This window comes from Musca autumnalis, unplaced genomic scaffold (genome assembly GCF_047663935.1).
Source record: "Musca autumnalis isolate F117 unplaced genomic scaffold, ASM4766393v1 scaffold_4, whole genome shotgun sequence".
NCBI lineage: Eukaryota > Metazoa > Arthropoda > Insecta > Diptera > Muscidae > Musca > Musca autumnalis.
Genome location: NW_027411977.1, coordinates 168,282,134 through 168,307,242, shown reverse-complemented (window position 1 = coordinate 168,307,242; position 25,109 = coordinate 168,282,134). Strand labels below are relative to the sequence as shown.

The 25,109-nt window shown below is 34.4% G+C and overlaps 1 long non-coding RNA gene across 2 annotated transcripts in view; it reads left to right on the top strand.

Moving 5' to 3' along the window:
• The first annotated feature begins 352 nt into the window (after positions 1 to 352).
• The window catches only part of LOC141403662 (uncharacterized), an 83,408-nt gene continuing 58,651 nt past the window's right edge, over positions 353 to 25,109 (top strand). Inside the window, exon 1 of one of the 2 annotated variants that reach the window (XR_012412876.1) lies at positions 353 to 408. This is a non-coding gene — a long non-coding RNA (uncharacterized lncRNA). Of the gene's footprint in view, positions 453 to 25,109 lie in introns of both variants that reach the window. The other variant, XR_012412875.1, reaches the window with a different exon arrangement.

Here is a 25,109-nt window from a genome sequence, read left to right as displayed (position 1 = left end):
TTAATTTTATATAATAATATTAATGTATTCATGAATTCTTAGTCTGTAAGGAATTATGTATATTCCATTGACTTAATAAATAAGTAAATAAATAAAATAAATAAATAAAAGTTAACAACACCGCTGGCAATGCCAGCCAAATTAATTTGTCATAATCAGCAATTAATTATTTACCAGCAATTTAATAATTTCTACACGCGTATCCGGTCTAATTTCAATTTGCCTGCTTGCACTTAATTCATGGGAAAACGATTTTGCTGGATCAGCACCTGCACATTGGCGCATGTTGTTGCAACTCGATTGGACAAGTGATAAGCCAACAAGAATGAAGAGAAACGGTTAGTCTTGGTTACGACGTATTGGAGTATAGTGTTGAATCAATTAAATAATTTCGTTTGTTAATTTGAAGTGAGAATTAAAATAATTATTTGTAAATTTGAAGATAATTAAAGGTGATCCTTTAAAAGTGAATAACTTGTGTTTCATTTAATAATAGGCCCATTTGGAAGCGCCTCAAATAAATTTTTTTAACCCTATCAAGTGGAGATCCTTTAACTTAAATAAATAAATAAATAAATAAATAAATAAACAAATAAATAAATAAAATATTAGAAACGAAGATACGTAATGATTTTTTTTTTGTATTGATCATATCAAATATATAGGACGTCTATTCTTTAAAAATCAGAAAATGTAAAATTTCCATGTTATGACATTTCTAATAGGGTGCCAGCGTGGTGCAATGGTTGGCGACATTTCCTGATTATCTTAGTCATGAAAAACTTCTCTTCTAGGACACGCCGTTCGGACTCGGCGATAAAAAGTAGGTCCCATATCATTAGGCAGCGGAATCCTATGCAAATGCATATATGGTTAGGAATGTCGTAGAGGTATTGTGATTAAAAAACTAGTTTTTTAACTAAATAAAACGAATTAGTCTGGACCTAGTTTTTTTGCATATTTTGACATATTTGATAATGAACATATGCAAGAATTTGTAGCCTAAATATCCCACCGAATTAACTGAAATTTTGTATTAAGTCTTCGTTGGGGGTATAAAACTTTCCACCTGAAATTTGTCGGCATAGGTCCGCATCTACATATAGCTTCCATAGAACGGTACCTCTCGATTTTCGGCACTTTTAAGGTTGTGGCCTCAATATCCCACCCAAATGGCTGAAATGTTGTATTAAGTGTTCGTTGGGGGTATACAACTTTCAACCTGAAATTTATCCCATAGAACGACAGCTCCCCATTTTCGATATTTTGAAGGTTGTGGCTGTGGTTGAAGATTTTCTCTATTCTGAAGAGAATTGTAAACAGAAAAAATGTACACATAAACATTTTAGAAGATATTATTGAAATATTTATTGCATACGAATATATGTAAAATACATAAATTTTGCATATGGAAAAAATAATATTTGCATATTCATAATTTATACATTTTGCATATTTTTGCATATGTGATATATTTCGATTGGAATTTAATCAGAAGGCAAAAATATGCCCATTCCCAAAATTTGACAAAAGTAGGAGTTGCATAAAATTCTGTTGCCTACATAACATTGAGCTAATATTAATAGGGTGCACTCATTGATATTAGAGAAGGCTCCCTTGTCCCTACTGCGATGTTTGTGAACCAAACATTTCTAATAAATGTTCTTAAAATGGAAAAATTGAGGTGGTTTAGCCCCTTCTGCTACATCTATAATTTTTGGACAATTGGACAAGTAATACGCTAGGGCTCCACACAATTTGCAAAAACTGAGAATTTATCTGCCATGATAGAGACAATTTGTAGCATGGGAGGAATATGTGGTTCTCTTCACAAAACTCATTATACATTAGGCAGTAGGCCCGTTATCAAGTACACATATTATTGAAATTTTCATCAGAGGAAAGGTCAGTAGTTATTTTTCCCATATATAGGCCACTTTGCCGGTATATAACCTCCAGGAATTTAAATATGGACCAAAGAAAAATGTTTTTATTTTTCATACAAAAGTAATGGTCCATTTCACCCGCTAAATAAAATCAGATCATCATCCAAAATTGTAGGCATCTTCTTCGACCTAAACCCTTTCCTCGTGCAAACTTTCGTGACTATTGAGCTATAATTGCGACCTCTAGTGTGCTTATGATTACACTACAAGCAAATAACTGGATATATTAGGCTGTAACTCTGTTATCTGGGTGCCACCGTGGTGCAATGGTATGCACGGCCGCTTTGCACGCTGAAGGTCGTGGGATCGATCCCCCGGCCAGGCAACATCAAAACATTTTTCAGCGGTGCAAAATACCCCTCAGTAATGTTGGCGACATTTCCTGAGTATTTCAGCCATGTGAAACTTCTCTGCAAAGTGGTGTCTTAAGACACGCCGCGGCGTGGGTGAAAACCAAATCTAGCGGGGGGAAATTAATAACTTTTAAACTAGTTAAGATAGACTATTGAAATTTTGATCATATGTTTTTTATGACCGTAGGCCCTATGTTATGGAATATGGTCTATATTGGCCCACATTTTGGTGTAGATCTCATATAGCGGTACCGCCCGATTTTCGGCGTTTTGAATAACTTTGCTAAATTTTCTGGCCGAATCAACTGTATTTTGACATTTCGGATTCCCTGAGGTCAAAAAACATCTCCACAAAAATTGGGGACATAGATCCACGTTTTGGTTTAGCCTCCATATATAGGTATTGTCCGATTTTACTTATTTTAAAGTTTTTAACAATTTTTTCTGACCGACTTAGCTGTATTTTGGCATTTAGGGTAACCAGTGGCCAAAAAAACTTCTCCCAAAAAAAGTGGAGGCATAGCTTCACGTTTTGGTATAGGTTCCATGTAATGATATCCAAACTAAACGACTTTTTTACTTCAAAATAAAATGGCGATAAAATGAAGAGTTGCAAATAGTAGCAGTCGGAATTTTCGGAGTCATTACCTCGGAGTATGTATTTTAAGAAAAACAATATTCGGAAGTGATCCCCGGTTATCCCCGGTTAGTTGTACTTTATATAAGCTACTTAAAGTCGAAAAGTTTTGTCTTAATAATTAAAGATTATTTTTTTGAATATTTACAACAGTAAACAATTAAGCAATCACTTTTTTTTAAAGCAGCACATCCAAACTCTTGGAAAAAATTCAATTATGCACTCTTTACTTTAATTTTTCCCACAATTTTTGACGATCAAAACAAATACCAAAAAAGCCGATTTAGCAATCACGAATAAAAACTCCTAATGTATGTACCGCTATAACAGCCAACTACAATAAAATACAAATTTTTTTGTTGTTTTCGGGTGCCGCAAGATGTTTAGAACAGGACGCCATTAATTATTTCCATATAACATAAGGTCAGTTTTCGGACTTTTGCTCCGCTAGATTTGAATTTCGCCCACAGTGCGCCGTTCCGACTCGGCGATAAACAGTAGGTCCCATATCATTGAGCGAATATGAATCGGGGTGCACTCATTGATATGAGAGAAGTCTCCCTTGTCCCTTCAGGGATGTTTGTGGAACAATTATTATTATTATTATGACTCTGTTATCTAACCGCGTAAATCAACATTATTGGCATCAATGGAAAGGGCAAGAGTTGGCCATCTAAATATTATTTACGTGGGCGGAATGTGTCTTCCAGGAATAAAGATACATATAACCGGTATATTAAAAATTTTCACAATTTTCACACAAAAGTTATGGTCCATTTAACCCTCCAAACATCATCCGATCACCATCTCAAATTGCAAGCATCTTATTTGTGATATACTGTTACATTGTTCGAATTTTCTAGGCGATCGGGATATTATTGCGACCAACAGAGCAGCTACAAAATCGGATAAAAATTATTTTTCTGGTCCATTTCACCCGCTAAATATTTCACGATCATCACCAATAAGAATAGGTATCTATTCTGGTCTGATCCCGACCACCATGCAGAATTTTGTGACGATCGGTTCATAAGTGCGGCCTGGAGTTTGATTACAATTTATAATTGACAGACGGGCGGACGGACGAACACACATCTTAAAATCGCTTTATCTCGCCGAGATATGAAGATTGGTATACCACATTGGGGGTCTCCGACGAATATTTAGCGGTGTTACATGAATTTTTTCCAACATAAACTTATAATACCCTTTCCACATAGTGGTGTAGGGTATAATTAAAATTTAATGGTCAAAATATATACAACTGAAACAAATCTCATTCAAAAATCTTCAATATTTATACCCTACACCACTATGTGAGGAGGGTATTATATGTTGGTTTTGGCCAACAAGTTTGTAACGCATCGAAATAATGGTCGTAGACCCATACATATATGTATATATCAAAATGAATGTCTCGACGAGCTGAGTCGACCTGGCTATGTGTGTCCGTCCGTCCGCAACAGGAGGAGGGTATTATATGTTGGTTTTGGCCAACAAGTTTGTAACGCATTGAAATAATGGTCGTAGACCCATACATATATGTATATATCAAAATGAATGTCTCGACGAGCTGAGTCGACCTGGCTATGTGTGTCCGTCCGTCCGCAACAGGTCGCAATTTTGATCCGATCGTCACCAAATTTTGGGTGTTGATGAAGGTCCCGGAGGGGAAGAAGCCTATTGCTGATGGTCGGATAATATTCAGGGGTCGGAATGTGTAAAAACTTATTTGTCGTGGGTGGTCAAACAACGAAGATATCGCAATATCCGCTAATAGAACCCAACTTTTCATTTTTGCGATTTTAATAATAATGACGAATATCACAGCTTCGGTTGGGGACTTTCCAAAAACAAAGTCTGACTATGAAAGAAGAAAATCCCATCTTTACAATGATGCAAAGTAAGTTGGCGTAGATGGCCAAATAACGGAGATATCGCAATAGTCGGTAATAAATCCCATTTTTCCATTTTTTTGTAATCACGCTACAGGTCGCAATTTTGATCGGATCGTCACGAAATGTTGGGGGTAATAATCTGATGAGCTTTAACTTTTCAAGTTTATAGACTCCCAAATTTCCAAAGATACCGCCCGTTATAACGTCAATAGATCAGTATTATTCACCCTGAGAAGGGTCCAATCCCTACACTCATATGTTCTTCGAGACCCAGACTTTCATTAAATCGAAAACTGAAATGTGAAGAAATTTCCTATGTTTGTGACTCTTGCACTCATTTTCATGCTTCTCCCCTATGAACCGCCACCTCACCGGTGAAGTACGTATGACTGATATCAGTTTAAGAATTTTACTCACTTTAAGACTAATAAAATGAAATGATTTGAATCATATAAAAAATGAAATATTTTTCAAAATAAAGTTGCATATGTTTTGACCATTCAATTTTAAGGCGTATTATGTATTTTAAATTTTTTTCATAATTGTTGTTTTATATCGTGTCAAAACATTTTATTTTCTTATTTTTGAAGCTTTAAACTTAAATAATTGCAAAAAAATACTTAATTTTACTTTCAAAAAAATATCTTAGAGACATTTTTCTAAAACGTATATTTTTTTTGCAAATGTATAGACCACCAGTGTGCATATGTAAATGAAAAGTCTAGACGCCCCCGATGTTTTTATGCTGTAAGTACCTAGTTAATGTACAAATACAAAGCCTGTTGGATTTTAACCAGTTTTAATGTGTAAGAGTACATTTATGTTGGCGCTTATTATGGCTCTATCAATATTTGGTTGGCAGACCCTTTCATACATTGACTGTCAAACCGATTCAAGATAGCACCATTGTCATAACGATAAACGTCAGTAAAGTCAATCTCTGTCAAATCAATATTGCGTGGGTGTTACAAATACATTTAATTAATGGCTGACCTCGGGTAATTCATTCAATCGTGTAATTTGGCGAGCATTGTAGGTGTATATGTAAATAAATATAAGACCAAAATTAAACTGTAACGAATTCAAAAAATATTTTACTTAAAAACAAGTATAAAAGGGTCTATAAAATTTTTATCTAGAAACAAGTATAAAAATATCTATATTCGGATGACGACGATCATGTAATACCATATACCACTACTTCTGAACTCGATTTTATATAAAAAGGAAAAACAAAAGTTCATGGCTGCATTCAAATTCTCCAATGGAAGTCGAAACTTAACACAAATCTTATTTTACTAAAATACAATGATAATGTTGAATCGATTTGATTTTTGCTTTAGCAACTTGTATTCACTGCCCCCCATACGACGGTATAAGTTTCATCAGGGGCAAGTCCATACTTCCTGAGAAAATAGCCTGAAAGTTGCAAAAACCTCCTATGACACCGCGTGAGGTGGTTGGAGAGCACCATAACTCTCAAACGGGTCTGCCGATTCGGTCCAAAATTTGGCCTTAGTAATATTTTGTCCAAACATGTTTCAATATACACGGGCTGAGGGTATATTTCTGTCGGCAAAGCCGACAGATACTTTTTTACTTGTTATTATTGATTTCCTTTATTTTTTGGTGTGGTGATGCTGCTTATCACCAAAAGATTTCAGTATATTTTTACTTTACCAGAGATATCGTCCTTGAAAAAGTCGAATTCTGTAAAAACTATATGCAAAGAAATACTCATAACTTTTTTAATATTAGTCCAAATAGAAAAGATCTGTTTGTATCTTTTGTTGTTTTATCGGTTATTTAATAAAAAATATATTTAACATTTAAAATCAATTTTTAACAATGATTGCACTCTTCGATTTTCTACAAATATTTTCGCATTAAACTACGGTCAATTTCAAAAGTTTTAAGTCCTATTTGGAAGTGGGATTCCAATGACGACTATTTTTTCTTAATTTTTTAAAATTTGTCAATATAATTTTCCTTTAGGTTTTTAGGCAAAAAAAAATCGAGTTTTGCACTTTTAATAGCGCGAGTTTTATAATTTGATTTGAAGAAAGAATATTTCAAATTATAAGGACATGCAATTTGTTTTCAAAAATATTCAAAATTCGTGGTAAAATTTGAAATCAGTGTCAAAATTTCGAAGGCAAAATAAACAAGGAAAAGAGCGTTAAGTTCGGCCAGGCCGAACTTTTCATACCCTCCACCATAAAATATTCTGAACTAAAATGGAATTATTAGTTTTCATTCCTGTCCCCAACTTTAAGTGGGTACGTTAAAATGTCAGATAATGTACATAAAATGTGTCATTCGGTAGGCCTTTTTTTATGGTGCCTATATCTAACTATGTATGTTGACAATTTTTGGTGGGCTAGAAATTGGGAGGTACCGTTATGGCAAATAACTCCTAATTCAGTTAAAAATTGTAGCTAGAATCTTCAAAATACCGAAAATCGGTACATAACGTGGGAACTTCAAATGTCATTAACAGGTAGTTCGGAGGTATGTGGGCTATACGAAAATATGAACTTTTTGTGAACAATTTTTCTTGGCTTTTAAATTTCAAATTACAAAAAGTTCGTCCAAAAAATAAAGCTAAGGTACGGAAAATCGGGAGGTTTGTTTGGGGCTATACCAAAACATGGACCTACGTTCGGTTAAGCATTTTAAGTAAAATCCTCAAAGTACCGAAAATCGGGAAGTATCGTTATATTGGGGGTATGTTGAAAATTGTTGATGCAGATGTGTGGTGACCACTACAACCTTCAAATGTCAAATTACAGTTAGTTCGGTTAAAAATTTTAGCTAAAATTGCCAATTACTGAAAATTGGGTGGTACCGTTATATGGGAGCTATATCCGAACATGGACCTATGTTGACAATTTTTTATGGAGAGGTGTTGTGACCACTAAGAACTTCAAATGTCAAATTACTGCTAGTTCGGTTTAATATTGTAGTTAAAATCATCAAATTACTGAAAATCGGGAGGTACTTTATATGGGAGCTTTATCAATACATCGACCTTTCTTGACAATTTTTGGTGGAGAGGTGTGGTGACCACTAAGAATTTCAAATGTCAAATGTTCAAATTACAGATAATTCGGTTAAACTTGTAGGTAAAATTCTCAAAATACCGAAAATCCGTTACATGGGGATACCGAAATCCGTTATACCAAGGTACCGTTATATGGGGCTATACCAAAACATGGACCTACGTTCATAATTATTTCGAATATAAGTTTTTTGGTCACTAAGAACCCTAAATATCAAATTATAGCTAATTCGGTCTAGAAATGTGAATTTAAAAATACCTAAACTCGGGCGGTAACGTTATATGGGGGCTATTCCAAAACATGGACCTATGCCCACTGGTTATATAAGTTTATTGACACTTAATAACCCTAAATGTCACATTATAGATAAATCGGTCTGAAAATGTAGCTAAAAACGTCAAAATACCGTAAATCGGGGGGTACCGTTATATGGGGGCTATACCAAAACGTGGACCTATGTCCACAACTTTTGTTATATAAGTTTATTGACACTTACGAACCTTAAATGTTAAATTATAGCTACATCGGTCTGAAAATGTAGCTAAAAGCGTCAAAATACCGTAAATCGGGGGTACCGTTATATGGGGGCTATACCAACACGTGGACCTATGTCCACAAGTTTTGTTATATAAGTTAAGTGACGCTTAAGAGCCCTAAATGTCAAATTAGAGCTAACTCGGGCAGAAAATGTAGCTAAAAGCATCAATATGCCGTAAATCGGGGGTACCGTTATATGGGGGCTATACCAAAACGTGGACCTATGTCCACAAGTTTTCTTATATAAGTTTATTGGCACTTAAGAACCCTAAATGTTAAATTATAGCTACATCGGTCTGAAAATGTAGCTAAAAGCGTCAAAATACCGTAAATCGGGTGTACCGTTATATGGGGGCTATACCAAAACGTGGACCTACAGTGTTGCGCATATCAAAAGCAACAAATCCAGGATTTCGCATTAACTCAATTTTTCGATCCGTTACAATTTTTTTAAATGTAATATTTTATGTCCAGTTGTTCTTTGTTATGTAGAGAGAGCTTTCAAAAAGTTGTTTCCATACTTTGTAGTTGGATGGGATCACAACAACAACAATATTGACTGATCCTTGAGAATGGGGAGTGCAAAACAAAATCAACAACGGAATATCATTAAAGATTGTAGTGTTATCGGTTTAAAATGGCTGTACTTTTGAATTAAATATGTTTTTTGGGACATGTTACAGTCATTTTGGGAAGAATTTGCATTTGTCATCCTAACAGGGTTGCCATCTCCTACCACTTTTTGCCATAGTCTGAGGGAAAATATAATAATCAAAATTTTTCCCCTTATATAAAAATAATATAATTTATAAGAATATAATTTAAGAATATAATTTATTAAAAATAAAATAAAAAATCGTATTGGGTCGTTTAAACCGTATAACACATTGAATTTTCTACCAATGCACAGTGGATCCACCCATTGGCCAAAAATAAAAAAATTAATGTCAAAATTTTGGTACAACATCTGGCAACTCCGACAGCTATGAAATGGACCTTTTTAAAAATGTATTAGTTTTTGTTTCATTCGAACGCGATCTTCTTAAGAATAGCTTCAAAAGTCGGAACATTTGACTAATATTTTTTGTTGTGAGTACAACCTGTATTTTAAGTGCAAGTAAATATATTCAAAATATCGCGAAACTAATACGTATAGCAAAATATTGTAATGGATTTTGAAGGAGGAGGTAATCGCTTAATTTTCATTAAAAAATAGTGTTTTAGCGTGTTGTGGAATTCTAGTTAGCTTCATATTTTCTTAGTGTGTTTTGTAATGCAAATTCGATCATATACTTAAATTTGACCTAAGGTTTTAGTCATGATGCCCACCAGTGCCCACCTCGGGTATAATTTTCCAACGTAGGTAATCGGATTAAGATTATTCAGTATTAAAATCAGCTGCCATCTAGTGCCAGAGTATAAACGGTGGGTCGCTGACTAAAGCTTCCCTTGAATAGGGTTTCTATGGATATATTAGCGTATAACTCTGTTATCTGACCACGTACATTAACATAATTGCCATCAGTGGCAAGATGAAGAAATCTTCTTCCAAATTTGTTTTACGTTGGCGGTACGTGGCTTCCAGGAATAACGCTATAAGATCTATATTAAAAATTTTACCAATTTTCAGACAAAAATTTTGATTTTTTTAAACCGCCAAATTGGTTGGATTTTATATTGTTTTGTTTCCCCAAGCCTATTTATACCCCCTCCCGAGGGGAAAGGGGGGAGAATGTTACGCTCGTGGTTTCTTAAAACAGTCTTCGCAGCAGCACAAAGCTGTGTCCGGCGCATTGGCTTGATTTTTACACTCTAAATATTTTTGGCCGCTTTCTCCATACAAGTGGATCCACTGTGCAGTGTTTCATAAATTGTCTTCCTTTCGGTATGAAAACGGTTTCTTGACCAGTGTATAACTATTCAAATTATTTTCAAAACTTCTTCTGCGAACAAGTTTAGGGCGTATATCGAAAATAAGAGCTCAAACTAATTCTTGGAAGATCCTATTTGCATTATTTTTGAAGTTTTCCCAACGTTTTTAGTCACAATGTGCCGATAGCCTCAAGGGGTTTACACCAGGATGTATTGTATTCATCGATGTAGGCTTGTTTAACTTTTTTATTATACGGCAAAAATAAGAACGTTTGATACTAATCCAGTTTTCGAATGAATATTTTACAATTTAAGTTTTTATATAAGGGGAAAAATTTTGATTTGAGGGTATTATTATATTTTCCCCACACCTTGGGTAAAGTGGTAAGAGATGGCAACCCTGTTTGGATAACAAATGCGTATTCTTCCCAAAATGACTCTAATAATAGCCCGTTTCCACGGTACGTCGTTCGTTCTCTATTCGTTGTTCGACCCATTACTACGAATAAATTACTTATTTCCCCACACAAAATTCTATGAACGAACGACGATTTTTCTACGTTGTTCGATTAGAAATACTCTCTGAACGACGAATAAGTATGTCCCATCCCTAACAAATGAGAGAATTTATCGAAAAAATTAATTATGACATGTCTAAATTCAAAATGGAAAAATTTGTTAAAAACACAAACATTTTTAGAAAAAAGGAAAAAGATGAATGGAAATTAATGAACTAAACATTTTATATAGATAAAGAAGGAAGATGGATGTGTTTCCTTCTTAATTCCACACACATTTCTTGTTCATTAGTTCAAAATCGCGTAAAAAATCAGAAACAGAAAGGAAACAAATAACTGAAACATTGTTTTGACATGTCTCTCTCTCTTTAATTTTGAAAATAGAAACATATAAAAATATATTGAAAGTACAAAATTATTCAGAATTTATGGAAAAAAATGAATGAAATGTGTGTAGTTATATATAGAAGATACATTTGAAGGAAAGTCTATTGCTTTCCCTATTCATTTAATGTATATTTTATGCGTTTTCGGTTAAAATTTTCGTGAAAACAAGGAAACAAAAATGAAGGAAATTTTGTTTATGTTTCTGTTAATTACGAATGGTGTCGTGGAAACGGGTTAATTCGTGTACGTCGTTCGACAGGCGAACAACGTAATTGAAACGCTCGTGTGAACATGACATAACGTGTCCCAAAAAATCAATTTAAGTCAAAAGTACAGCTAATTAAAACCGATAACACTACAGTTTTTAATGATATTCCGTTGTTGCTTTTGTTTTGCACTCCCCATTCTCAAGGATCAGTCAATATTGTTGTTGTTGTGATCCCATCCAACTACAAAGTGCAGAAACAACTTTTTGAAAGCTCTCTCTATATAACAAAGAACAACTGGCCGCAAAATATTACATTTAAAAAAATTGTAAGGAATCGAAAAATTGAGTTAATGCGAAATCCTGGATTTGTTGCTTTTGATATGCGCAACACTATATGTCCACAAGTTTTGTTATATAAGTTTAGTGACGCTTAAGAGCACTAAATGTCAAATTAGAGCTAAATCGGTCTGAAAATGTAGCTAAAAGCGTAAAAATACCGTAAATCGGGGGTACCGTTATATGGGGGCTATACCAAAACGTGGACCTATGTCCACAAGTTTTCTTATATAAGTTTATTGGCACTTAAGAACCCTAAATGTCAAATTATAGCTAAATCGGTTACCGTTATATGGGGGCTATACCAAAACGTGGACCTATGTCCACAAGTTTGAAAATGTACCTAAAAACGTCAAAATACCGTAAATCAGGGGTACCGTTATATGGGGGCTATACCAAAACGTGGACCTATGTCCACAAGTTTTGTCATATAAGTTAAGTGACGCTTAAGAACCCTAAATGTCAAATTAGAGCTAAGTCGGTCTGAAAATGTTGCTAAAAACAGCAAAATACCGTAAATCGGGGGTAACGTTATATGGGGGCTATACCAAAACGTGGACCTATGTCCACAACTTTTGTTATATAAGTTTATTGACACTTAAGAACCCTAAGTGTCAAATTATAGCTACATCGCACTGTGGTCCCAGCCCGCGACAAAAATACAAAAATCGATGTCTACAAATTACGATTCTAACTATTCAAATCCATCGTAGACACATCAAATTTTAATATTCCGGCTTTCTTTTTACAACTTCTAACGGTACTTGCTAAAGCAGAGCCACAGAAGTGAGCATTTCCATTTGAAGAAATTGAGACATTGAAATTTCCATTAATGTAGTGACAAGTTTCAGGTGATATCACAAACAAGTAATGTGTAAAATTACTATAGTAAGAAATGGAAGTTAAAGTTAATGGTATTGTTATTGTTTTTAATTGATAACATCATAATGTTGTATCTTTATTTTGTTGTAAAATTGATCTCTTTTGAAATGTATTTTTGTGAGTGTTTTTTTATTTAATATTGTGAAAAGAAATAGACTTTTAGTACCTTGGATCCTCGCGGATCCTCACGTTATTTTTACTTAAATGTTCGTGGAAGTGTCCAGGATTAGAAAAAAATTATCTCGTCTGCCGAAAGTTGCCGAGCGTTATTCAGTTTTCATTATACTGAGTATACTCGGAGTTTTGTGAATGTTTAGTATAAGGGTTTTTGAGTGTTTTCAAGCAATCGGTGTAGTTGATTCGCATTTTGTTTCTATCTTATTTTATAAAAAATTATGTTTATAGGATTATAGAATGAAATTTGTATGTTTTTGAAATATGGTGTTCAAAAAACGTTGTCAATGCCAGCATGGGACGGACGGACGAAGAAATTATGGCAAATTTTCAGGTGGATGATTATGATTTCATTTCATTAATTACCTTTGCAAAGGATTTTCAAAAATCTGGATACACAACAAGAGAATAAACATCATGCAAATTGGCTTGCTATAAAAGAAGCATAAGTGCCACTTCAAGAATTATCTGCCGTTGAAAGTAAAAAACGCGGAAGGCCTGCCGTAGATTTAAGCTCCACACAGAAAACTAAACAACGTAGAATGGTCAAATTGACATGCAGGACCACCTGTGTGGTCTTGTTTACTGTTTATATATCCTGGTACATTTTTAGTCCATCTGGGAACTCTCATAATCGAGATATCCTGTATCTAGTATTTATTTTAATAGATGCCAACCCATCCTCGCGAACTACACGTCTCATAAAACATCTTAGTTTCCAAATATTCCCTGTTTAAGACCTATAGGACATTCTTTACATCTAATATAATCTGGTATGCCCTTGGTCCATATGTTAACCCTCTTAGTAAGAATATTCTGTGCCTTATTTTGTTGATACTTGTTACCAGTTAATCCTTGTCAAGAATAAAATTCATAAAATGTCACGATTTTTACAAACGTGTATGTAAAAAAATTAGGGCAAATAGTTAAATATTCCAAATACCGGGAGTTAAAATGATATAGGACTATACGAAAACGTGGACATACATTGATGAATTTTTGCAAGAATGTTTGATGATTATAAAAAACGGGAGGTACGTCTATATAGGTAATATACCAAAACATGGAGCTCTATTGACCATGGACCTACGCAAGATGTTTAATACCACCATAGAACACAAAATTTCAAATTCCCTTTGAAAATATAGACAAAATCTTGAAATTAACAAAAAACTGTAAGTTCCGTTATGGTGGGTCTATACCTAAAAGTGGACCAATCCTGACGATTTTTGGGGAAAATTATCTTCTAGTCACTACTAATTTACGGTAAAATTTTCAGATCGATATCTTGATTAGAAATATTTTTGTCGCTCTATCCCATACAAGCTAAACCACTGTGCATCGGTCTGAAAATGTAGCTAAAAATGTCAAAATACCGTAAATCGGGGGGTACCGTTATATGGGGGCTATACCAAAACGTGGACCTATGTCCACAAGTTTTGTTATATAAGTTAAGTGATGCTTAAGAGCCATAAATGTCAAATTAGAGCTAAATCGGTCTGAAAATGTAGCTAAAAACGTCAAAATACCGTAAATCGGGGGTACCGTTATATGGGGGCTATACCAAAACGTGGACCTATGTCCACAAGTTTCGTTATATGTAGTAGTAGTAGTAGTATCTTTATTTCGTTTATATTTTGATACATACAATTAAAGATAATACTTAATCATATAGGTAATTCATGATAAAATGGGATGCTAAAAACAATGTGAATTATTGCAAATTTAATTCATTGAAATAAAGATTTACAGCTATGACGCACAGTGTCACGACCGTGGCCAAAAATGGTAAAAATTAAATACTTCGTTGAACAAACTTATTGATGGGGAGTGATAGAAAACATATTAATTAAGAAAAATCTGAATTTTGGTACTGATACGTGAAGTAGTATTTGCTATATGAGGATTTAAATCCGACAATTTTAGTTAATACGTATTTTTGTGTTTTTTTTTCTAAAATTAATAAATTATATTATGCGTTAATATTTAAAATTTAAAAGTAACAGTCGCTGCAAAAATGGTTTCTAAGTTCTCCTGGGATGTAATAAACTTGGCTATACTTTTGTTTGCATGTAAATATTAATCATATGGTGTTTACATTTACCCAAACATTTATTATTAAGTTTATTTATTTTCTGAAGCAAATTTTAAATTGAGTGGAGTGGGAAAAAAATTGTATAAAAGTGTATATCGTTATTTTTTGCTGTATGAGTAGTAAAAAGTAAGTACTTCAAATATATAAAGGTCCCAGCTGCAGAGGTTTGCAGACGAATGTGTCATTTCTCTTTTTCAGCGACCACCTCACTTAGAGGATACCCCCTTTTTTAACAAATCGTTTTGCGGTGTTGGCTATAGCGCGAAAACGTATGAACCGATCATCATATATTTTTGTGGGCTTATTAGGTACCTAATAATCTTGCTTTCAAAGGAAAGAATTTTAAAAAAACCAATTTTTAAAAAAAATTGTGAGCAGCGAATATCAAGATTCGTATTTTTACAAAAAATTTACCGTTTTTTGACCACTAATCGGTCAAAAATTTTTATAAAGGAAATTTCTCATATATAAAGACAAGAGTTTGATATATTCAATATGCTCACAAACAATATGAAGACTAAACACCAAATTTCAGTCATAACGGGTGGATATTGAGGCCAAAACACTCAAAATACCGAAAATGAGGAGGCACGGTTCTATGGGGGCTATAGGAAGACGAGGACCTATACCGACATATTTCTGGTGGAAGGTTATAAGTCCCCCAACGGAGACTTAATACCAATTTTCAGCCATTTCGGTGTGATAATCAGGCTAAGACCTCCAAAATACCGAAAATCGGGAGGTACCGTCCTATGGGGGCTATATGAAGGCGTGGACCTATGCAGACAAATTTCAAGGTGAAGGTATAATGCCCACTACGAAGACTAAATACCAAATTTCAGCAATTTCGGTGTAATAATAGGGCTAAAATCTTCAAAATACCGATAATCGGGAGGTACCGTTGTATGGGGGCTATATCAAAACGTGGACCTAAGCCCACAATTCTCTGTTGGAATGTTTGATACCTCTGCCGAAGGCTAACCACAAAATTTGAATACTTTCGGTTGGTCATTGTGTCTAAAAAATTCAAAATACCGAAAATCGGGAGGTACGGTTCTATGGGGGCTATATCAAAACGTGGACCGACCCACCCAGTTTTTTGTCCTGAAGATTGCAAGTCAATAATAGGTACGTGTACCAAAATTGATGCACCTACGACAACTCCTTCTATTTTTGGCCACAGTTAATATGAACTCGCGACATTGTGTGACGTAATGTCGTCAGCCGGTTTAATGCTATACATTAATATTTTATCAGTTTAAGGGATATATGTGATGTTGAGAATAAAATATATTAGGCGTACTCAGTTAGTATTAATTTACGATATTGTAAAGCATTCCTTAAATAATTAATGAGGTTTTCCCAATCAGTCATCTCTCTTCCATCCAGGACTTCAACTAGCTCTGGTTCCGTTAAGTATGCTTTATTGAAGAATTGCAATCGTTGCCCTCTTAGTATGGGACATATACCTATAAAGTGGTATATTGTCTCCTTTTCATCCAAATTGCATAACGTACATAGATCGTTGTTTGATAGATTCAGACTCCTCTTATTTGCATTGAGGTAAATTAAATCGACCCGTGCTTTAAATATCCATGCAATCTCATTGATGTTGTATTTATTATTCATATATAATACTCCTCTAGTTAAGTCCAAATTTCTGTAAAAACGTGACTCGCTTCGTTGAGCCTTTATTACTGCTTTTTCTCTATTAGCTTTGGCTAATTTCTCCAGTATCGTGCTACACATAGATTTCCATTGCCTTTGTACCATATTTTCTGCCAATGTTTGCATGCCTAATTGACCAATTATATTGTTAATATATTTCACCCAGAATATGTTTTTTCGAAGCAATAATTTTGTTAGTTTGTGTGGTAACCTCTCGCTATCATACTGAAAAATTGTTTTAGTAACATAACCCAGATGAAGTTCTAACGTATATATATGACTTTCTTCCAGATCAGCCTCTATATAAAGAGCGTAATTTGGTGTGAACTCTGGTAATTTTAAAATCCGCTTCAAAAAGAATCGTTGCAGTTTATCGACTTCCTCAAAATGTCCATAACCCCACACTTGGGCCGCATAAGACTGTACTGACCTGCGCGAAATTTTGTCGAATGCAGCTCGAAAATCCACAAAAAATGCGTATACTTTCTTCTTTTCTGCCAGTTTAATATTAACGACCGATGCGAGGTTGTATATATTGTCTGCCGTTGAATAGTTTTTACGAAAGCCAGCCTGGTACTCAAACAATATATTATTTTCTTCGACCCATTGTGTCAATCTTTCGTTGAGTATACCCATGAAAATTTTAGCCACAGAATTCATGAAAGATATTCCCCTATAGTTGGCAGCATCTTCCAAGCTTCCTTTTTTATGAATAGGGAATATTATCGTCTTCTGGAATTTTTCATCTATCTTGCCCTCAACATAAATAGTGTTATACTGTTAAGAGATTGTAAATGCCTTGTTTGCAGTTGGAAGTTTGTAACAAAACTATAATATTTTATTGAAAAAATATGTAAACATGAAAGATATTTTACAAAGCCTACTTGACATGTTTTGCATTCAATGTAGCAAGGTAGTGAACAATACAGTGAACAATATAAATAAATTACTCCAACACTTCCACTTTTATTTATGTTGCCCTTTCCTTAATATTTAATTTTTCCTTGATATCATTAAATCGCTGCTTTTCTAATGGTTTTGTAAAAACATCTGCCAATTGTTCTGTTGTTGGTACATATAATAAATGAAAAAACTTGCTTTCATAGACTTCTCGTATATAATGATATTTCACTTCAATATGTTTGGTCCTCTTATGAAACTGGGGATTCTTTACAAGTTTTATGGCGCTTTGGTTATCTAAATACATTTTCGGCATAGAAATTTCGTCTCTTGTAATAAGTTCATCTAAAAGCCTTTGCAACCATTTCAATTCCTTGACACCTTCACAAGCAGCAACATATTCTGCTTCCGTAGTTGAGAGAGCTACAATTGACTGCTTGCGAGAAAAGCATGAAATTGGACCTCCTGCAAATGTTACAACATATCCACTTGTTGAATGTCTATTCTCGCGATCTCCAGCATATTCAGAATCGGTATAACATTTGAGATAAATGCCGCTTTTATTCTCAAAAATAATGGCATCATTGATTGTTCCACATAGGTATTTGAAAATACGTTTTACCAATGTTACGTGTTCATCAGTATATGAATCTAGAAAACGACTTAAATAAGACACAGCAAAAGCTATATCAGGTCTTGTCACAACAGCTAAGTACATTAGTGAACCAATTGCTTCTCGATAAGGGAACTTCATTACATTCTTCATTTGTCCTGGATTATAAGTGTCTTCTATTGGTGTACTTACTGGTTTTGCTTTTTCCATGTTAAACTTTCGTAATAACTTCCGGGTATACGATGGCTGTGATATATGAATTTTGTTATTTTCTTCATTTATTTCTATCCCCAAATAATATAACGAATCAATTCTCTTGACTTCAAATTCACTTTGCAGATAGCTGAGGAATATATCCGCGATTTCTTCTGATTCTGCAGCTATTATACCATCGTCAATATAAATGGCCAAAATAATGATTTTATTGTTAATTTCTCCTTTGAAAACACACTCATCGGCAGTGCTAACTTCGAACTTGAACTTTGTTAGCATCTCTTTGAAACGTTTATTCCAGCATCTTGAGGCTTGCTTGAGACCATATAACCCCTTTTGCAGCTTGCATACTTTTCCAGAACCATCATGATATCCTATTGGCTGCTGCATGTATATATCTTCTTCAAGCTTGCCATATAAAAACGCCGTCTTTATATCAAATTGTGTCAGGTGGTAATTATTCAAACTTGACAATGCCAAAATCATTCTAATTGACGTGAACTTAGCCACTGGGCTAAATGTTTCTTCGTAATCTTGTCCAAATTTTTGTGTAAATCCACGAACAACTAATCGTGCTTCGAACCGTTCAATAGTATCATCCTTGTTCTTCTTTATTTTATACACCCATTTATTAGATATAGTTCTTTTTCCTCTTGGTAAATCTACCAACTGCCATGTTCCATTTTTAATTAGAGACTTGTACTCTTCATCCATAGCTTGCTTCCACTGCGCACTATATTCACATGAAACAGCATCTTCATAGGTGTTAGGCTCATCGGTTTCATCAATGAATGCGTAAAACATTTCATCAATCTCATCAAATGTCCTCGAACGAAGATCATAACGATGGCTGTTGTTATTTGTTGCGGATTGATGGGTTGACACTTCTGGAACACATTGAACAGAATCACTGACATCTTGCTGATTTGACCGAATAACGTCTTGAGAATTTTCATTACTGTTTATTTCAGAAACTGTATCAGTATCCTCAATGTGATCATGGTTTTCAGTAAATTTCATTTCAGCATAATTTTCTTTCTTTTGATCACTACTCGGTGTACAGTGCGAGTCTTCTTCTTTTATAAAAACATCTCGAATATCACGATTTTCTTCTCGTCTGGTATCCATATGCGATACCCTTTGCAATGTTCTTCGTAACCCATGAAAATTCCTCTTTTAGATTTTGCATTCCATTTCCGTCTCTTTTCCTTTGGAACGTGTACATAAGCAGTTGATCCGAATATATGTAACCCGCTAATATCAGGAGTACTACCAAACCACAATTCATATGGAACATTGTCTTTATTGGGACATCGACCAGTCCTATTTAGCGTATAAACAACATTGTTCACGGCTTCACCCCAATATTTCAAAGAAAGGCCTTTATTGTGGATCATTGATCTTCCAGCTTCAACAATAGTTCGCATATCCCTTTCCGCTCGACCGTTTTGTTCCGGAGTATATGGAGTTGTTCTTTGATGTATAACTTTATAGGAACTCAATATTTCACATACCTTCTTGTTAACAAACTCAGACCCATTATCAGAACGAATAGTGCGAACTTTTCTTCCAGTTTCTGCTTCCACTTGATCCAAATACTTTTTCATGACCACCGGAACTTCAGATTTCTCTTTAATACAGTACACGTGACGATAATTGGAATAATCGTCTCTGAACAATAACATATACCGGGATCCTCCCAAAGACAATTCTTGCATGGGACCGTAAAGATCTGTATGGATTAGATCACCAGGCTGACAAGCTCTCTTTTGACTTTCTTGAAATGGGTTTCGTTGTTGCTTGCCCATCATACAACCTTCGCAAAAGAAATCTTCTCCAGTACAGTCAATGTTATTCCTCTTTAATACGTCCTTTACGTGTGCTTTTCCTTGGTGACACAACCTTTCATGCCAAATGCGCAAACTATTCACCTGCATTTGCTTCAGCAATCCTTGGAATTTGCACCCTTATCATCAACTCGAAAAGTTTGGACTGTTTTCGTATTCCTTTTAATACCACATTTCCATTATATGCGAACACGCACTGATTTCCCTCTGCTTTCATGGTATATCCCTTATCTAGACATGTATTTGACGAAAACAAATTGAGTTTTATATCTGGAACATATAAAACACCAAGTATCTGCTTTGGATTCCAAACCTTACCGTCAAAAGCTTCAATCAAAATGTCACCTTTACCATAAGCCGGAATTACTGCACCATTACCGATTCGAATATTCTTTGGTGTTTGGAATTTTACATAGTTTTGGAACAACGACAGATTTTTGCTCATATGATCACTTGCCCCAGAATCTATGTACCACTTTTCGTTTTCATCAGAAGTCACGACAAATGTTTCATTCATAAAAGCAGTACCTTCATTCTGCTTCTTCTTGAAATTTTTCCTTTCCGGACAATCCCTTTTCCAGTGTCCCGGTTTGCCACAATGGAAACAGTTTTCTTTCTTGGTATCCTTCTTAGTGTATTTGTTTTGAGTGTTATTTTTCTTATCATGCTTCGCAACAAACGCTTCTGATTTATCTGGTTTGATACCCAATCTGCATTCCTCCATACAAAGGCGACTTGACAAATTCTTTAAAGTTCGCTCTTTCTTCTCCGTTGTTTCCCACGATGAAAAGAAATGGCGGTATTCATCCGGAAGAGTCATCAAAATCTTAGTTATGAGCATGTTGTCTGTTATCTGTTCACCTAAATCTCCCAATTGTTTTGCTATCTTCTGCAATTGTGATATATGTACCGATATGCTGTCTCCAGGATCCTTTGAATATTGAAAGAATTGCTGTTGCAGTAGATGAATTGATGTTGCCGACTTTTGTTCATAAACGCTCTCCAAGACTGACCACATATCAGCAGCTGTTTCACAATTAATTATATGCATCAGCGGTTCTTCTTCCATAGAAACAACAATTATCTTCTGGGCCTTTGCATCCTTTGACTTCCAAATCTTCAATTCATTCGCAGAACTTTCGGAAGGTCTCTGGATAGTTCCATCCACAATGCCCCATAAATCGCTGGCACGTAAAATTACCTTTATTTGGAACTTCCACAGCGTCCAACTTTCAACTCCATTCAGCTTGGATATCTTAATGTCCTCCATAATTCTAAGCTTCTTGAATCCTTGGAATTGACATCAAATAATATTCTTCCTTTTATTTATGGGTGTCTGGGCCCATAACCTGTTAAGAGATTGTAAATGCCTTGTTTGCAGTTGGAAGTTTGTAACAAAACTATAATATTTTATTGAAAAAATATGTAAACATGAAAGATATTTTACAAAGCCTACTTGACATGTTTTGCATTCAATGTAGCAAGGTAGTGAACAATACAGTGAACAATATAAATAAATTACTAGTATTCGTCTGTAGCGTTTTTAAAGAACTCATATGGAATTCTGTCTTCACCGGCTGCTTTTTTCTCCTTGGTTTTTTTCAACATATGTTTGATCTCAGCTAAACTTATATCTTTATCTAATGTATAATTTACCATTTGAGCCGGTGCGTACTGTAAACTCACTGCCGTTTGTTCAGTCCTGAGTAATTCCATAAAATGTGCTTTGAGTGCTTCTGCTGAAAGTGTATGACTTATGCGAAAGTCTTGTTCGTTAATTTCTTTCACTAGTCGCCACCATTCTTGCCCATTTGATGTCTTGTTAATCTTGTTGGTAATGCGAGCATAATACAGCTTTTTACTTGTTTCACAAATTTCTTTATATTTCTTTTTCGCCCCAATTCTCACATTTATATCACCCATTAGTATTAAATTTTCAGTATTACTTTCCTCCAGAAATAATTTTGCAAGCGCAAATTCACGTGTCCAGTCTACGCTTCTTATATAAAGTGGCAGTATTAGCATTTGAAATCTTTCTATTTTTAGGTATACCCCGCAGAATTCTTCGTTAAAGCCAAATTCGTACTTTATACCAAACCGACATAGTGTTTTCTTTACTCCTACGAATACTCCCCCTATAGCTCGACCAAATCTGTTAACTTTTCTTGCATCAATCCAATGATTCTCATATTCTGGAAAATATTTTTCGGCTTGGGTTTTATTTTGGGCTGTAATATGTGTTTCTAGGAGTATTATGACTTCAAACTCTTTGAGGTAATTAAAAAAATTGGGGTACAAATATTTATTTGAAACTCCATTTACATTATATGATATTATTTTAAATTGTATTTTGTTGTTTGTTTGTTGTGTTGATGTTTGTGAGATTTTCCTCACAGAACGACTTCTTAGTTTTTTGACTCAATTTTTTCAAAGATGTTATCAAAGTATGTCGTCTGCAATTCCTCTCCATATATATCTTTCAAAACAATTTCAGCTTCAAGCCGACCGCACATTAGTTTCCTCTCGTTGTTCCAATGAAACCATTTGCTTTTAATGTTCATTTTGTCGTCTCTAACTACAATTTTGAATTTGCTGGTTTCTGCTAGAATGGATTTCCTTATGAGCAGCATAGCAATCTTATTTCTTTGCCTTTTAGGGTTAAGATCTCTATCAATTGAGATTGCAGTTCCTGCAAGTCCTTTTGATTTTCTCAAAACATCTATTACATCTGTCTCATTTGGGAACTCTACTACAACAGTCTGCGAATCGTTTCGTTCGTACATTGTTCTTGCAGATACTACTGGGGGATCAATATTTAATTTTTCCCTACAAATTTTTTTGACTACATTCATAGCAGGTTTTTCATTTGGAATATTTTTAAATATAAGTTTTCTGTTATGAATTTGATTTTCCATCCATAACACACTACGATCAGTCTCATCCAGTTTATGCTTGAGAAGTTCTATCTCCTGCTTCAGTTGCATATTTTCGGCCTTCAGACTAGCAATTTCAGTTGTAGCAAAAGCTACACCAGCTTTAACTTCTTCCATATCCTGTTTTGTGGGCAGATTTTGAATTTTTTCTTCAAGAAGATTATTCATGGTGACCTTCATAGCTTCCATTAGGTCACTGAGGTCCATGCTACCTACAGGCTTTTTAGCCATGTTCATCTCGTCGGGTGAAGTTTCGCCTAGCTTACGTTTTGTCTGCTGGGGTATGTTCGTATTTGGCGTATTGGGCATTCCTTGCTAGTCCCCAGCCAATAAATTCAATCGAATATTTTTACTGCTTTTATGCGCAAAAATATATGTTGGATGACTGTACAGTACTTTTATGTTATTTCACGTAGTGTGAATTTTATTGCAACTACTTGTACGATAAATTGTACAATTGGTTCAACAAAGTGTGGGTTAGTAAATTCAGAGTTGAGTTTTTCATAAAGTTATGCTAAACATATTAAACACATCACTTTAGAACTGTCAAACGAGTCACCTGTTTTTGTTGTGTTTCAGAGAGCTGAATGTAAATAAATTCTCCGGTTATATAAATTCTCCGGTTATATACGTTCACTGACACTTAGGAACCCTAAATGTCAAATTATAGCTAAATTGGTCTGAAAATGTAGCTAAAAACGTCAAAATACCGTAAATCGGGGGGTACCGTTAAAGAAATATCCATCATGTGTTGTAAAAATGTACAGACTTGTCGTGGTCAACATTTTTCTTAATTATATCTGTAATACGTTCTAACTAGATATAATGATTGCGCGGTTTATTTGGTCCTTTAAAAAATATAATATTTATTAAGATCTCTTAGCGAATCAACATTTTAAACATATAAATCTCTATAAAAATCTTAAAGCGGATCCATATTTTAGTTCATTATAACCCTTTTTTGGTTTTAACCGCATTAATTAGGTTGGAATGAACAAAATAGGTAATATAAAAATAGGGGGTAGGAACTACAAAAATTGTTCGTTATATCCTGCGATCGTTATAAACGTGTTCGTCTGTAAATTTCTTAATAAAGCTTACTTTTAAATATTGTATATTAACAGATTGGAAACAGTCCTTAACTTCGTCGCTATCCGCTTGTGCTTAAAACGGACCTGTAAATCCTAAGAAATTCTACTGTTTAGGTTTTAACCGCCTTAATTAGGTTGGAATGAACAAAATAGGTAAAATAAAAATAGGGGGTAGGAACTACAAAAATTTTTCTTTATATCATGCGATCGTTATAAACGTGTTCGTCTGTAAATTTCTTAATAAAGCTTACTTTTAAATATTGTATATTAATAGATTTGGAACAGTCCTAATAATCGTAGTCATTTTAAGAAGTTGAATGTGTGTACAAATGTGTATTAAGAAAATTTCTTTCGGAACACAAAACTTTGGTCCTTATAAAAGTAGTTTCTTATAACCGATGTTCGCTATATCCGAATTCTGTTTTAGCTTACTTATTGCATATTTCAAATTCATATCCTCATTCCTATTTAAATAATCATCTTCTGAAAAAAATATCACTTTAATATTTGGTAGATTACACTGTGCTACAGTGAAAATTTGCAGGGGTTCTAATGCATAAATTCGGTTTTGTGGGAGTCCATAGAAGACGAAAATATCTTTGGTTTCTTTGGGTCACTTCGGTTTTTGATTTTATAACGGTAAATGAAGTGAAAAATGTGCTTTCTTGGATTTTCAACTTTAAACGGACATTACTTCTTTTTTCTACAACCGATTTACAACCGATTTCTCCATCCTTTATTGGAAAGGGGAGAATATTGTCTTTCGAACAAGCGATAGATTTTTAAAATCGGTTAACAAATGGCTATGTAATAGTGGTTTTTATGTGACAAAAACGCATTGAAAACAGTAAAATGTTTTTCCTTGTGCTCTAGGCTGCGTAAACGATACCTAACAGTACAATTATTTACTGTTAGCAAGTAGGAAATTTAGTTGGCTTT